This window comes from Acinonyx jubatus, chromosome A1, assembly GCF_027475565.1.
Source record: "Acinonyx jubatus isolate Ajub_Pintada_27869175 chromosome A1, VMU_Ajub_asm_v1.0, whole genome shotgun sequence".
NCBI lineage: Eukaryota > Metazoa > Chordata > Mammalia > Carnivora > Felidae > Acinonyx > Acinonyx jubatus.
The window spans coordinates 123,020,694-123,035,465 of NC_069380.1; the positions used below are offsets into that span (position 1 = coordinate 123,020,694).

The following is a 14,772-nucleotide window of genomic DNA, read 5'->3' on the forward strand; positions in this document are numbered from 1 at the left end:
TATTTCAGAGTTCCTTCTAGCCTTGAGTTGTCATACTCAACCACTGAGCCATTAAGAAACAGGAAATGAAAGGGTTTCTGCAGAGGATGTGTAGAAATAGTCAATTTAAGTTGTGGTCAATGAAAATAATTAGCTGTAAACTTAAGACTATACAAAGAATTCCTGTGAAAATGAGAAAGGGTGATGTAGAAATAAAATAGTAAGTATAAGGAGAAGGATGAATGATGGTCCTTAATGAATCTAAAAGAGAAGGAATTTTTTTTCTACTGAAGGTTACAAAACCATTTATATGCAGAAGATCTAAATAAACCAGCAATACATGAACTCTTTCTTCTTTCCTTCCTTCTTGGCTTACCTGTCTATTGATGTATCTATCATCTACCTATTTGTCTACCTAGTATCATCTAACTACATCCAGCACATGGTTTGAATGGGTCTTGCATCTCTAATTGTGTGAAAGTAAAACAGACAGACTTATGTATGGGTGCATAAAGAGAAATTCCAGAATTCACACAGAGGGGGAGAGACTGAAAGTAGATAAAATGGAAAAGAGACAAATAGGAAGAAAGAAGCGAGTGAATAGATGTAGATTATGTTTTATAAAAATGATATTGTTGTATATGTATAAACATGAAATATGGAAGATTGGAAGAATATGCATCAAAAAGACAACAGAGATCATCTCTTGGATGTTCTTTAGAAATTTCTATATTTTCCAAATTCTCTAGATGAGTTTATGTTTTTAAAAATTATTGAAGTAAGTCAAGTCTTTTCCTTAACTGCTGAGGGGTATGTCTTATAAGCTTTACACGTGCTACTACTGGGGCACCTGGGTGGCTCAGTCAATTAAGCATCCGACTTTGGCTTAGGTCAGTATCTCACTGCTCATGAGTTCAAGCTCCGTGTTGGGCTCTGTGCTTACAGCTTGCAGCTCTGAGCCTGCTTTGGATTCTGTATCTCTGCCTCTCCCCACTCACTTGCTCATGTGTTCTCTCTCTCTCAAATATAAACAAACATTAAAAAAATACTTTAATAACATGATATTACTAAATGGGTAAACAGAGCCTAGTTATGTCTATAACTGAGAAAACAAGTCCTGGATATTCGACAAAGTACTGAAAAAGAAAAAATATATATGTCTTTTTCTAATTCTGCCCTTTACAAATACCCTAGATTAAAAAAACAGGTACAGGGGCACCCGGGTGCAGTTGGTTAAGCGTCTGAATTCGGCTCAGGTCATGATCTCATAGTTTGTGAGTTTGAGCCCCACATGGGACTCCGCACTGGCAGTGCGGAGAATGCTTGGGATTCTTGCTCCCTCCTCTCTCTCGGTCCCTTCCCTGCCTGTGTTCAATCTCTCTCTCTCTCAAAATAAATAAATAAATAAATAAATAAATAAATAAATAAATAAAACCGGATACATGTTTTAAAATTGTATCAATTTTCACCTAAAAACTGGAAGGATAGGCATTCTTATAATCATCTATTTCCCTCATTTTTCATGGTTAAAAACCCTGAAAGTTTTCTGGAGGTATCACAAATTGTCTACCTAACCTTAAGTGCCTACCTCTTTAATAGTGGCACTTGTTGTGTTTCTTTGAATCTCAGACATATGACAGGCCAGTAGAAATGTATGGGATTAGAGGACCTTCCTCAGAATTTCTCAGATTTACACAAATGTAGGCCCCTTTTCTAGTTCTGTCCTTGAGTTATTATGGAGGAGTTTCTTGGGAAAGCCATTGCCTGCATCAGTTACTGGCTTATTTTATTGAAATTTACTTAGAGGTCAGCTTGACACTTGTTCTGCTTAAGCTGTGACCGTTTTGTGAAAGAGTCGGGTCAATGTGAAAATAGATTAGGTATTGCAGTTTCAAGAGTCTGAAGAATGGTCTTGAGAGGCTTTCTTCAGTTCATTCTATCCTGATTATGCTTGGGTGGATCACCCACTCTAGAATCACCATGAAGTCTAGATCCAACAGAGGATTTTGTAGATCTTTCTTAAACTGTTCCTTGCAGTGGAATTGATTGCCTGTGAGGAATTGAAGTTTAATCACTCATCCATTTACTCAACATCTACCCTTAGGCTAGTGAAATTGCTGGGACAAAGGTTGTAGAGTCTCTGTGTTTAAGAAAGACACACCCTAGTGGGAATACAAATGTGCAATTGACAACAGAAATATACCAGTGCTATGGCAAGATGAAGAATCACTTAAATGAATAGTTTCTTGGGCATTCTCCTAATTCAGATCCCTCTCTCCTCCTGCAGGATTATCCTGGGTGTTTTAGGGATAGTAGAGAAATTGCATTTTGGGAGCTGCCTGGAATGACTTATCCATAAGGTGGTGAGGCCTTTGTAATTTTAGGAAGGATGCCAGGCCTACACTGTATCCTGATGGCTCCATGTGACAATGTTGCCACCCACTGGTGATGAAGAGTCTCTGTGGGCCTTGACCTGGTCCCTGAACTAGAATGGTGTCAGTCCTGCTGGACAGAATTAAAAGTCAGTCTGGAAGTCTTTGGAAGTACAGAAACAAGTTTAAAATCATTGATACATGGAATTGAAACAAAAGTAGTTTCATCCGACTCATTATATATGTCATGTGACACACTGCATACTTACTTGGAGGCAACATAGAAAAACCATAAGGTCATAGACCCAACCTCCAGAGTTTGAACCCTAGCACTGCCACTTACCTGCTGGCTGTGTGACCTTGGGTGCAGTGCTAAACCTCTCTATTCATATTCTTCATTTGTCAAATGCGTGAGAATAGTAATTACCTGGTAAGGCTGTCTGGAGAGCTAAATAAGTTAATCCATGTAAGGTGCTTATAGCAATGCCTGCACAGAGTAAGCACTGAAACCATGTCAATTATTATTAATATTACTTCTTTAGTGTAGATAGTACTCTCTGTCTTCTATGTCCTTAATGACCCCCTTTGCATTGCTGGGCAGGCTACAGAGATCTTGTGAGCTGAAACATTTTGGTATTTCTCCTGTTTTTTCCTCCAGTCCCTCAGGGTGTATTGGCTGAAGCTTTAAGAGTGTTTTATAAAGTACCAGTCATATGAAAGGAGGAAAAAGTTTCTTTCTAACATTTTAAAGAGAAAAATAGCTCCAAATTTTCTGCATATGCCAGCTGAGAGAACAAGTACTCAAAGCAACTTTCATGCCCTGGGAGTAGAAAAGGAGATTTCATTCTGTGGGGAGGAAGTCTTGCAACAATATTATCTCTAGGGTAAATATCTGGCCACCATCAGACCTTTCTTAATAACTAGATTTGTGATGTAGCACATGTTGTGTTTCTTTGAATCTCAGCTGCACTGTGTTCCTCGGGGTGCTTCTTCTGACCTGTGAATGTCATTCCACAGTTGGCATCTCTATTGAACCTGGGGTGGTGGTGAGGTGCAGTCTGGGGGCACTGGAAAATGGAATTTACTATTTTAAGAAGCATGTCTGTGTTGAACTTCAATAGTGATGCCTCTCTAGAATGTATTTTCATAGAATGAACTTTCATTTTAATAATACTAATTCTTAAGAAGAACTGAATTTTCAAAGCATAGGGCTTTCAGTATCCGTTCAATGAATGGATTGATTGAGTGATTTAGCACGCATTTTCAATGGGGTTTCTCAGCCATTGAGTCTTGTGGACATCTTGATGTTAAAATACTGTGTCAGTAAGTTCTCTGGCAATTAGGCAGGTATAAATTTTAAATGAATTTTATGAAGGACTGTGCTAGCTTAGTTGGCCTTTGGAAATTGCAAAGGAAGCCACGTGTTGTTATTCAACCACCCTTCCTTCAATACCCCTAACTCTTTTGTAGATCAAATACATCCCTCAACCTATCTTTTTCACTTTCCAAAAATGGGAGGTGTATACATCAAGTATTTGTCATTTTACCTGGGGACTCTGGGAGGTGAGGAATTGGTGAAAAGTCAGAGTTTGTTAGCTGAGGGAAGACATGAGCACCATTTTCAAATACTGGAAAACTGGAAGAGGATTTAGATTTGTTTTCTGTAGATGCACAGGGAGAACTAGTGGTGGGTGGTTTCTGGTGAGTAGAAATTGACCTAATTGAGACTTCAAATAACTAGAGCTATTCAAAACTAGAAGAGCTTATCTTGCGAGCTAGTGTGCTTCTCATCACTACCCAAGTTTAAGTGGGTTCTGACCAAGAAAGCTTGGGATGCTGTTAATTAGATATCTGTGCTGAATAGAATGTTGGCCGCTAAGGTTCCTTTCATGATTGAGGTTCTACATGTCTTTCTCACTTCTGTGGAGAACCAAATAACAAATCACCTACTGTTGATGAATAATGACTATTGGGCTGAAAGGGGTTTGGAGAAGGAGGTCTTCCTTGGGTCCTCCAAAAGACATTTTTCAAGTGGCCCTCTACTGTAGCCACTTAAAAAATGCTCCTAGTGCCTTGATTTCTTGAAAACAGTTTAAGAAAACAAATTTAGTTTGTCTGTTGCAGCGTTAGAGATTGAACAAGTCTGTCACTCTGTAGTCCCTTTGCTTTGCATAGTTCCTGAAGCCTTGTTGCAGACACATTCTGTCAGCTGGTCTTCCATGGATGTCCTTGTTGTCTTGACTTCTCTTTCTCCCTCTTTATCAATAGTTAATTCAGATTGGACATGATCTCTTACTTATTTAAATTTTCTTTAAATTTGAACTGACCCTGAAAATTTCTACACTTGCTTTCTGTCCACAGTCACAAATTGACAATAAGTTCCTGAATGGCTGTCTCCATGTGTTTTTAAAGATGTCTGTTCCTGCCATGGTTTCGTTGTTGTGTAATAAAAGGCAGAGCATGAAGCCAAACCTAGTGAATAATCACTCTTTATATGTCTGTACTAGAATTTTGGTAGTATAGTTTTGCCTTTATTACAGGAGAAAAAAATCTCTAACATTAGATAGTAGAAGCTAGAGTAGTGTTGGATGTATTGTAGATACTTGATAATTATGTGTTTATATGATTGCATCAGCATATTCTTTTCCATTTGGCAAGTTGAACAGAGTGCATATAATAACTGAAGTCTCGGGCGCCTGGGTGGCTCAGTCGGTTGAGTGTCCCACTTCGGCTCAGGTCACGATCTCGTGGTTCGTGAGTTCGAGCCCTGCGTCGGGCTCTGGGCTGATGGCTCAGAGCCTGGAGCCTGCTTCCGATTCTGTGTCTCGCTCTCTCTCTGCCCCTCCCCCTTTCATGCTCTGTCTCTCTCTGTCTCAAAAATAAATAAACGTTAAAAAAAATTTATAAAAAATAAATTAAAGAACTGAAGTCTCATTTTTCATAATCCTTGGGAAAAGAGTTATGAAAAGTAGTGAAAGAAGGAGTCTTCTCCTTTAAATAATTTTGTAAGGCTTATCACTAGGATTTTAAGTGGAGTTAAATGAACAGCTTCTGTCAACTATCAAATATAGATGTATGGTTAAAGTAAGGCTGGTTTATACTGTATTATCAGAACTTGATACATTTAATATTATGAGATCTAAAACAGTGGCAACAGAAATGACTTCTCAGTAACTAAGAGATGTGAATTCTCACTTAAATCTGAATCTCATAAAGAATCCTCTTTTTGAACAATGAGCATATTATCCAAGTGTGTTACTGTGAACCTATTTGGGTTCAGCTGCCTATTTTGTGAAATTAGAGGTTGACTATATCCTTGGATCTCAACACTGGCTAAACATTAGAGTCACCTTGGGAGCTTAAAAAAAAACTGATGTTCAAATGCTATCCCCAGATATTTTGATTCAATTGATCTATCATTTTATGTTATTTTATTTATAATATTCTCTTGCTTTATAAAAACTACAAAATACAGATGAAAAGAAGAAAATACATCCTCAAAGATAATCACCATTAAGATGTTGATGTGTTGTATGTAGTTAACTTATGTGACGCAATGGGCTTCCTTCCCACCTCTTCCTTCCTGGAACCTCTGTTCCTCTACCTGCCTGTATGATGTAATGAGGGGGTATGGAGAAATGCTAGCAAGAGCAGAAGCCTGTGAGCCTGAAGGATCTGGTTGCTTCAGAATGAGAAATTGTGAGAGCCTCTGCCCTTTCCATCTTCTCCTTCAAAATCTCAACTGTCTCTTGCTTCCCATTCTGCACTCAAAATGGGTATGACTGAAAATGAGTGGTAACCCAACTCACAGGCTATATAAATGAGAGGGCAGACTCCTGAGGAGCAAGCAAAGGGGATAAAACATCCAAAAAGTTGTGAGGCCAGGAGGCAAAAAAAAAAAACCCAGGAGGGACAAAGTCCTAGAAGGTGCTATAGCACCCTGAGGTACTAAGCCTCAGGGATAAGGACAGTGACTTCATGCCTGTGGCTGCTGGTGGGACAGGACTAGCTGGCCAAGCTAGCCATACAACTCTTTAATCTCTCACACTGTGATCTTTCCACGGTTGGAATACAATGATAGAACCTAAAAAAAAAAAATGACTAAAAGATCTTCTAAGGCAGTGTGAGTTTGGCTAACAATAAGGGCATTTTGTTACTTATTTACTAAGTGAATCTCTGTCTCCCCTTCCCCACCCGAATTCCCCTTCCGCAATAAGGCACCAGGTCAAGGGTCTATTTTAAGAGGTCTGTATTAAGAGTATCTAACAACTGGTTTATCAGAGCCTCCATCAAAATGGAAGCAGACCTAACAGCTGGAGTGGGATCTATAACTTTTTAGCTGCTAAATTGTGGGTAATGTGTTTGTGTTCCTAGGGAATGATTGGTACAGAAGGATGGATGGTCCCTATTGATCAGAGGGCACAGAGGTATTTTAATATTGTAACAAAATCAATGACTAACAGTTGTGAGCATAGTCCTGCACTTACACATATCTATTTATTCATTATTAAATGAGATTACGCTATACACGTAATTTTTATTTTTGCCCCTTTTCATTTAATATTTGATCATAAATGTTTTCCCATATCCTAAGGTAAGATTTTAAAATGTTATTTATAAAATGTGGCATAAATCCCATTGACTGAACTTAGCCATAATTTATTTGATCCTTTTATTATCATAGGACATTTAAATTTTTTCTTTTTGGAGAATTGAGGGTTCTGTAGCTATTCCAAACAATGCCATGATATTCTTGCATATATATCTTTTTCCATGTTTTTGATTATTTGCTGTGGACATATTCCTAGAAGTGAACATGGGAGTCAATTCATTGACTCTTTCTTAAATTGGCCTCCCCAAGCAGGCTTTGACAGCACACCACTTCATCTTTCTTTTTAAAAAATTTTCTTTTAACGTTTATTTATTTTTTGAGACAGAGAGAGACAGAGCATGAACGAGGGAGGGGCAGAGAGAGAGGGAGACACAGAATCGGAAGCAGGCTCCAGGCTCTGAGCCATCAGCCCAGAGCCCGACGCAGGGCTCGAACTCACGAACCACGAGATCGTGACCTGAGCCGAAGTGGGACACTCAACCGACTGAGCCACCCAGGCGCCTGAGACTTCAGTTATTATATGCACTGAAGTCAGACGCTTAACCAACTGAGCCACCCAGGTGCCCCACTTCATCTTTCTTAATGATAGTGTACATTATTATTTTTAAAAAATGAATGTTGATGTGAAAGATGGAAAATAATATATAATTTTCAATGGCCATTATTTATTCTTCCTGAGAGGAAGTTTTTTCATATGTTTATGGCCATCTTATCATTTAATGGTGTCCTTATATCTTATTATTTCAAGGCATTTATCTTTATCTAATTAATTTGCAATACTTTTATATACAGTAAGTACACTAGCTTTTCACCTGTTACCTAGGCTTCAGTTATTTTCCCTGTTTGCCACTTAAGTTCCCAGGTGCTTTGCTGGTTCTTGAAAAATACATCTTCAAAATTCATGGATATTGCATTTTAAAAATTTATTTCATTGCTTTTATCATTAGAGAGGTCAGAAGTTGTGGGACCTTAGACTTATAAGTATGTTAACAGTTAACACTTAACTATAATTAATATAGAATTTCTAAACTTTATTTTTGTATACTACAATGTTTTCCCAAAGAGTCAATTATTGGATAATTTTCTGTTTCCTTCGTAATTTGTAATGGCAACCTTATCATATACTACATCATTATTAACTCCTTACAGGAAGCTCTTCCTACCTTCCGTTCACTGAAACTGTGGCTTGGAAAGCAGAACCCTAGAACTGCCCTCTCTGCAGTGGTGCACACATGAACTTGGGGAGATAGCCAAAGTGCACCTCAGGCACATTCCAAAGAGTCCTGTGGTCAGTCTGCAGTAAAGGTTCTTAGCTTTTTTATGTTTCTAGCAGAGTTCTGAATTCTAGAATTTTTGGTAGCTTATTCAGAGGAACTGAAAAGCTCAGACCAACCCTAGAGTTAGTGAAAACTATTATACGACCACTTCTACAGCACAACAATGTCTCCAGTCACTATGATACTATCCACTGTTATTGTGCTCTTCATGTCTCTGTCACCCTGTGAAGAACAATCATAATGATGGTTAACAGTAACATTATGCTTATTCACCAGGCACTGCACTAAACCCTTTCTGTAAATCAACTCATTTAATTTTCACCTTATGAACTAGGTACTACAAATTATTCCCATTTACAGATGGGGAAACCGAGGCTTAGGGCAGGAAAGTGACTTACCCAAAGGCACCTAGGTAGCTGGTGAAACTCAGAAAAGGCTGCAGGCTATCAGGCCTCAGATTCCACCCTGTGACCCATGTGGACTATTATATATAACTGCCCTTTCACTCAGGAGGCAGAGCTCTCACATATTCCAGTGAACTTGTGACCTTTCTCTGGTGCTGGATGGTCATTCCACATTCCATTCTTTCTAACAGAGCCTGCGCCTGGCTCTCCACTCTGCTGCACAAGCTGTGTGCCTCAGCATTGTGCCTGACAGATGCCACCATTCTGCAGTTTATACTCATTTGTAGCAAAAGTACAATTTACACATTTGCTGAAAATTGGAAATGTTATCTATGAAGAGCTGTTTGTACACCAGGGAGACAATTAAAGTTAACAGTAATAGTATAAAGATTCTAAAGTGAGGTTGACTGAATTCTTTTAATATATTAAGATAAATATGACAAAGGAACAAATAATTCTCATACTGATGCACAGAAAAGTGATTGAAAGTTTTCTAATCGCTTTTCTTTTTTAGCAACGTTTATTTTTTAAGTAGTCTCTACACTCAATGTGGGGCTCGAATTTACAAACCCAAGATCAAGAGTTGGATGCTCTATCAACTGGACCAGTCAGGTACCCCCCTGATTTATTTTTTAAGGCCAGCATAAACTGCTAAAACACACAGACACACAGACACACACAGACACCCACAGACACACACACACACACCCACACACACACAGAGAAGCACCTACAGAATAATTTAATTTGTGAGTACAAAATTCTAGGTTTTAAATTCTACCAAATCAAATTCAATTGGATATTTAAAGAATAATACATCATAATCAAACAGTTTATCATTTATAAAGATGTTTTGATTTTTGTTATCAATTAGTAAAATATATCACACCATTGAACAAAGGGGAAATACATGATAATGCAAGTAAAGAATAGACAGGCATTTAATAAAATTTGATATATCTGTTACTTAAAAAATGCTTAATATCTAAGAGTAAAAGTTTACATTCTAAATTAAGTACATTTATTTCTAATCAACTCCAAACATCATATATAATAGCAAAACAATAGAGAAAGAAAGAAAACAAATTTTACCTAATGCAGTAAGTAGGAAACAAAAAAAAAAGATACAATAATCACAAAGGGAGAGCAAAATTATCATAATTTTAATAACAGCTAACTTTTACAGATGACTAATGTTCCATATACTGTTCTAAGACTTTCTTTTTTTTTAAATTTTTAATGTTTATTTAATTTTGAGAGAGAGAGAGAGAGAGAGCACGAGCGGAGAAAGGCCAGGGAGAGAGAGAGACACAGAATCCGAAGCAGGCTCCAGGCTCTGAGCTGTCAGCACAGAGTGCCACGTGGTGCTTGAACCCATGAACTGTGACATCATGACCTGAGCTGAAGTCAGAGCTTACCCGACTGAACCACACAGCCACCCTTACTGTCCTAAGAGTTTCATTTGAATTCAGGTATTTATTTGCTTCAACAATTCTATGAAGTAGATAGTATATTTATCCCAATTTACAGATGAAGAAATAGAAGCATAGAGAAGAGTTTAATAATTTCCCCACAGTTGCAAAGCTGTTAAGTGGCAGAGCAGGATTTGAAAACAGTCCATCTAGTTTCAACCTCTGCACAAGGATGGCACAAGAAAATTAGTGACAAAACAACAGAAGTAATAAGATTTGATTAAGTTGGTGAGGTTTAAAAATAAATATAAATTTGTAATAAATTTATAATAAAATAATTTGTAATAATTTACAAATAATTTACAAATAAAAATTTATAATAAAATAATATAAGCAGGAAATGACTCCTCCTTACACTGAAAACAAAAAAATTCCCAGGAGTAAATATTCAGAATCCAATTGAGGAGAACTTACAGAATTTTGCTGAATGATGTAACAGAAGAATTGAATTGATAGAGATACATGCCATATTCCCAGATAGGACAACTAAATAGTATAATAAATTTTAATTATTACACAGATTCATTTGTAAATTTAAAGTCATTTCAGTAAAAGTTTCAATAGTTTTTTGGGGCACTGGGTGCCTCAGTCAGTTAAGCGTCTGACTCTTAGTTTTGGTTCAGGTCATGATATTAGGGCTTTGTGGGTTCGAGCACCACATCAGGCTCTGTGCTGGCAGTATGGCAACCTGCTTGGGATTCTGTCTCTCTCCCTCTCTCTATCAGCCCCTCCTCCATTTGTACCGTCTTTATCTCTCTCAAAATAAATAAATAAACTTAAAAAAATTAAAAAAAAATTTTTTTTACATTTATTTGTTTTTGAGAGACAGAGAGAGAGAGCACACAAGCAGGGGAGGGGCAGAGAGAGAAGGAGACACAGAATCTGAAGCAGGCTCCAGGCTCTGAGCTGTCAGCACAGAGCCCATCGCAGGGCTTGAACCCATGAACCATGAGAACATGACCTGAGCCCAAGTCGGGCACTCAACCAAGTGAGCCGCCCAGGCACTCCTTAAAAAAAATTTTTTTTTAAGTTTCAATAGGTTTTTAGGGGATGGGGTTCAGGGAAATACTACTACTTTTCATTTGTGAAAACAAATGGATAAGTTTATGCTTTAAAGAAGAAAAAGAGAATATATTTAACTATTTGCTTATCTATACCTAGAATCTCTCTGGAAAAATACTTAAGAAACTGCTTAAATTGATTTGCTTCCAGCAAGGGGAATTGGATGGCTAGAGAGTTTGGCAGGGGTGGGAGATTTTTCATTGGATATTGTTTTATACCTTAAACATGTATGAATGTAATATCTTCCAAAAGCAAAAACAAACAAAACAAAGGGTGGCTCAGTCGGTTAAGTGTCTGACTCTTGATTTTGGCTCATGTCATGATCGCACGGTTCATGAATCCAGCCCTGCGTCTGGCTGTGTGCTGACAACACGGAGCCTGCTTGGGATTCTCTCTATCCCTCTTTCTCTGTCTCTGCTCCCCCACTCTCTCTCACTCTCTCAACAAATAAACATTTTTTTTAAAAAAGTCAACAAAAATGAGTAAGATTATCCAATAAAACTGAAAAAAAAGAAGAGTACTGAGGGAGTTTTGCTCTATCAAAGAGTAAAACATTATGAAACTATTAAACAAATGAGGCTCTGCCTCAAACCCAGATAGATTTTCTAGAACTGGGTAGAGAGCCCAGAAACCTGCCTGGCACCAGCATAGAGAGTGAATCTGACAGAGTGGCTTTTGAGCAAAGAGAAGAGTTTTATCTGGAAGGCAAGTCTTAGAGGACAGAACACCAGAAACAGAGGACAGGGAAAGTAGAAGTATTCCAAGCTATGTGAGCTTTCCTGGAGAATTCATTTCCTTCTTGGTTTTCCTGCCCGAGAAAATCTTGTCCCTTTCAATTTCCACCAAAAACAGTGGTGCTCTGCCACATATTCATTACCAAGGAGGAGTCAACTTGAAGGGTAAGAGGTTCTCTTGACCTGGGAAGACCAGTTGTCCATGTAACCTTATGTGAGTCATTTGTAAGAACCATTAGCACTCACTGAGTGATTACTCTGGGCCATTAGTAGTTCCAACTGCTTTGTATGTATTACTTCATTAAATCTTTATAACAATCCTTGTTGCAATCATCTTTAAAACAGTCTTATAAGCAACACTAGCACTCACTGAATGATTACTATGAGCCAGGCATGGTTGCAGGTGCTTTGTATGTATTAAGTCAATCTATATAAGCAATCCTTTGTAGTAGCCTCATCTTAGTTTACAAGGCTTTACAAGGAAAGCGAGCTGTAGAGATGTTAGCTGGGTCACGCACTAAGTGGTGGCACTGGCCTTGAACCATTCGGTTTGGCTCCAGTGGCCATTACAACATTATACTGTATCCCCATCAATACCTCGATGTCTCAGTTTTCACATATAAAAAGTAAGGGAGTTGGATTCAACACTCACTGATGTTCCTTCCAATTCCAAATAGTACTACTATTCTCAGTCATAACACTTCCAGGATCCATCCTGAAATTGGTTTCTGCTCTGACTGCCTGAAACCAGATGCCTGTGAGCCTATCTCTGCTCCTCTCTATATTCAGTGGTCATGCTGAGTCAGCCAAGTTATGGCCAAAACTCTAGAACACCATTTTTGGATGGCACTAAGTAATCAGAAGGATAAAAGCGTCAATTCAGATGAATTTCAGGTGTCCCTCTCACAGTTCTTAAAAATAAGATTTTTTTTTTTTAACAGCATACGTGGGGTACCTGGGTAGCTCAGTCAGTTAAGCATCCGATTCTTGATTTCGGCTCAGGACATGATCTCATGGTTCCTGAGATCTGAGCTCTGTGCTGACGGTATTGAGCCTGCTTGGGAGTCTCTCTATCTCTACCTCTCTTGCTCCCCCTCTTGCTTGCACTCTCTCTCAAAATAAATAATAAACTTAAAAAAATAAAACCGCAGACTGTGTTTTGATTTACTGTGGTGAGTTAGAGAACAAAGAAATGGTGTCAAGGTTATTATCACAGCATAGGATATCAATGTTAAAATAATTCTTTTTTTCTTTTTATCAAATGCTGTTTATGTGTGACCTTGTTTATAGGGCTGGCCTCCCTGAACTGTCTTTTGGAGAAACATCAGGTTGCTGCACAGAACAAATGTGCTGAATAGGAATATGATAAAGAATCTGGCTTCTGAAGCTTCTGTGATGGAACCCAAGCCCTGACTTTGCAAATGCTCAGCTTCTATCACATCAGCTTCACAGGTCACATTCCAGTGTAACCCCAACCTTTTCGCCACTGACCCCTCCTTCTAGGATGCTGGTGCTCTTCTCTCCTCCAAAGGAAGTCTGCCATGGAGACTGAATCCATCGCTACCTTAGAAGAGGTCAGGCTGTCACAGTGAGTAGAGCCCACTGGGCACAGTTCACTGCAACTGGAAGTTCAGCCTGGGGAACCACCTCAGTGGCTGTCAGCTCCCACCAGTCCTGCTTGAGGTGCCATTGCCTTTCTTTTCCTTCTCGTGCTAGGAGTCATGAAGGGGTAGGTGGGTGGGCTATCAGAACCTGCAAAGTATAACTTTTGGTAAAAAGGAGTGTGAGGGGGCTTGGGTGTCAGAAGCTGGAGTTAAAATGACAGTTTTGCCCTTGCCCTATGTGGCCTTGGGCAAGTCATGTAACCTCAGACAGTCTAGAGATGGAACATATCTCATAGGCTGTGTTGAGGATCAAGTGACATAATAGGAGTGAAGAGTTTAGCACAGTGCCTGGCATGTGGGAGCTGTTTAATAAACCAGTTACTGCTCTTCTTTTTTTTTTTTTTAATTTTTTTTTTCAACGTTTATTTTTTTGGGGACAGACAGAGACAGAGCATGAACGAGGGAGGGGCAGAGAGAGAGGGAGACACAGAATCGGAAACAGGCTCCAGGCTCTGAGCCATCAGCCCAGAGCCTGACATGGGGCTCGAACTCACGGACCGCGAGATTGTGACCTGGCTGAAGTCGGACGCTTAACCGACTGCGCCATCCAGGCGCCCCCAGTTACTGCTCCTCTTGTGACCGGTTAATGATACTGGTTAATATTCTTGGCCTGATCTCCTCTATTTCCCTTTGTAATCTACTCCCCAGCCCTGGCATGGGGGGTGAGTTACGATGAGTCCATCTTGGTGGCTGAGAAGCTGGAGACAGGCTGGGCTCATAGACTGAAGAACAGAGCCATTTGCTAGTTATACAACATGCGTATTGCTAGAATACATTTTTTATGCTCAAATCCTTTTTGTATTGTTTGACTATTTTGAAAAAAGTGGTATTGATTTCACAATAAGAAAGAAAACAGTATGTTAAAAAAAACATTGTAAGGACTGGTTGATAACTAATAAGGCAACACCATTCATCTCAAATTTGAAAAGATTTGAAATGATTTGAAAGATTTGAAATGAATTTGAAAAGAGTTAAGTGATATTGTGATAGCCTGAGATGAAGACATCACCCATGTGGTACTCTGTCTGGGAATGTATATATCTAAATCTAGTCATGAGGGAGCAACAGACAAACCCAAAAGGAGGAACTCAGTATTAAAAGAGACAGAGAAAGGCTATAATTTCAAAATGTCGATGCCATAAAAGACAAAAAAACTGTGCAGAAATGTTCCAGAAGAAAAGTGAATAAAGACACAT

The 14,772-nt window shown here is 38.8% G+C and overlaps 1 protein-coding gene across 4 annotated transcripts in view; it reads right to left on the bottom strand.

Moving 5' to 3' along the window:
* The window catches only part of ANKRD55 (ankyrin repeat domain 55), a 173,519-nt gene that overhangs the window by 72,629 nt on the left and 86,118 nt on the right, over positions 1–14,772 (bottom strand). The window contains exon 1 of one of the 4 annotated variants that reach the window (XM_053223069.1): positions 8,639–11,018. The exons of the other annotated variants lie outside the window; for them this stretch is intronic. The gene's annotated coding sequence lies outside the window, so the exon portion shown is untranslated. Of the gene's footprint in view, positions 1–8,638; positions 11,019–14,772 lie in introns of those variants that run through there. 4 annotated transcript variants of the gene reach the window in all.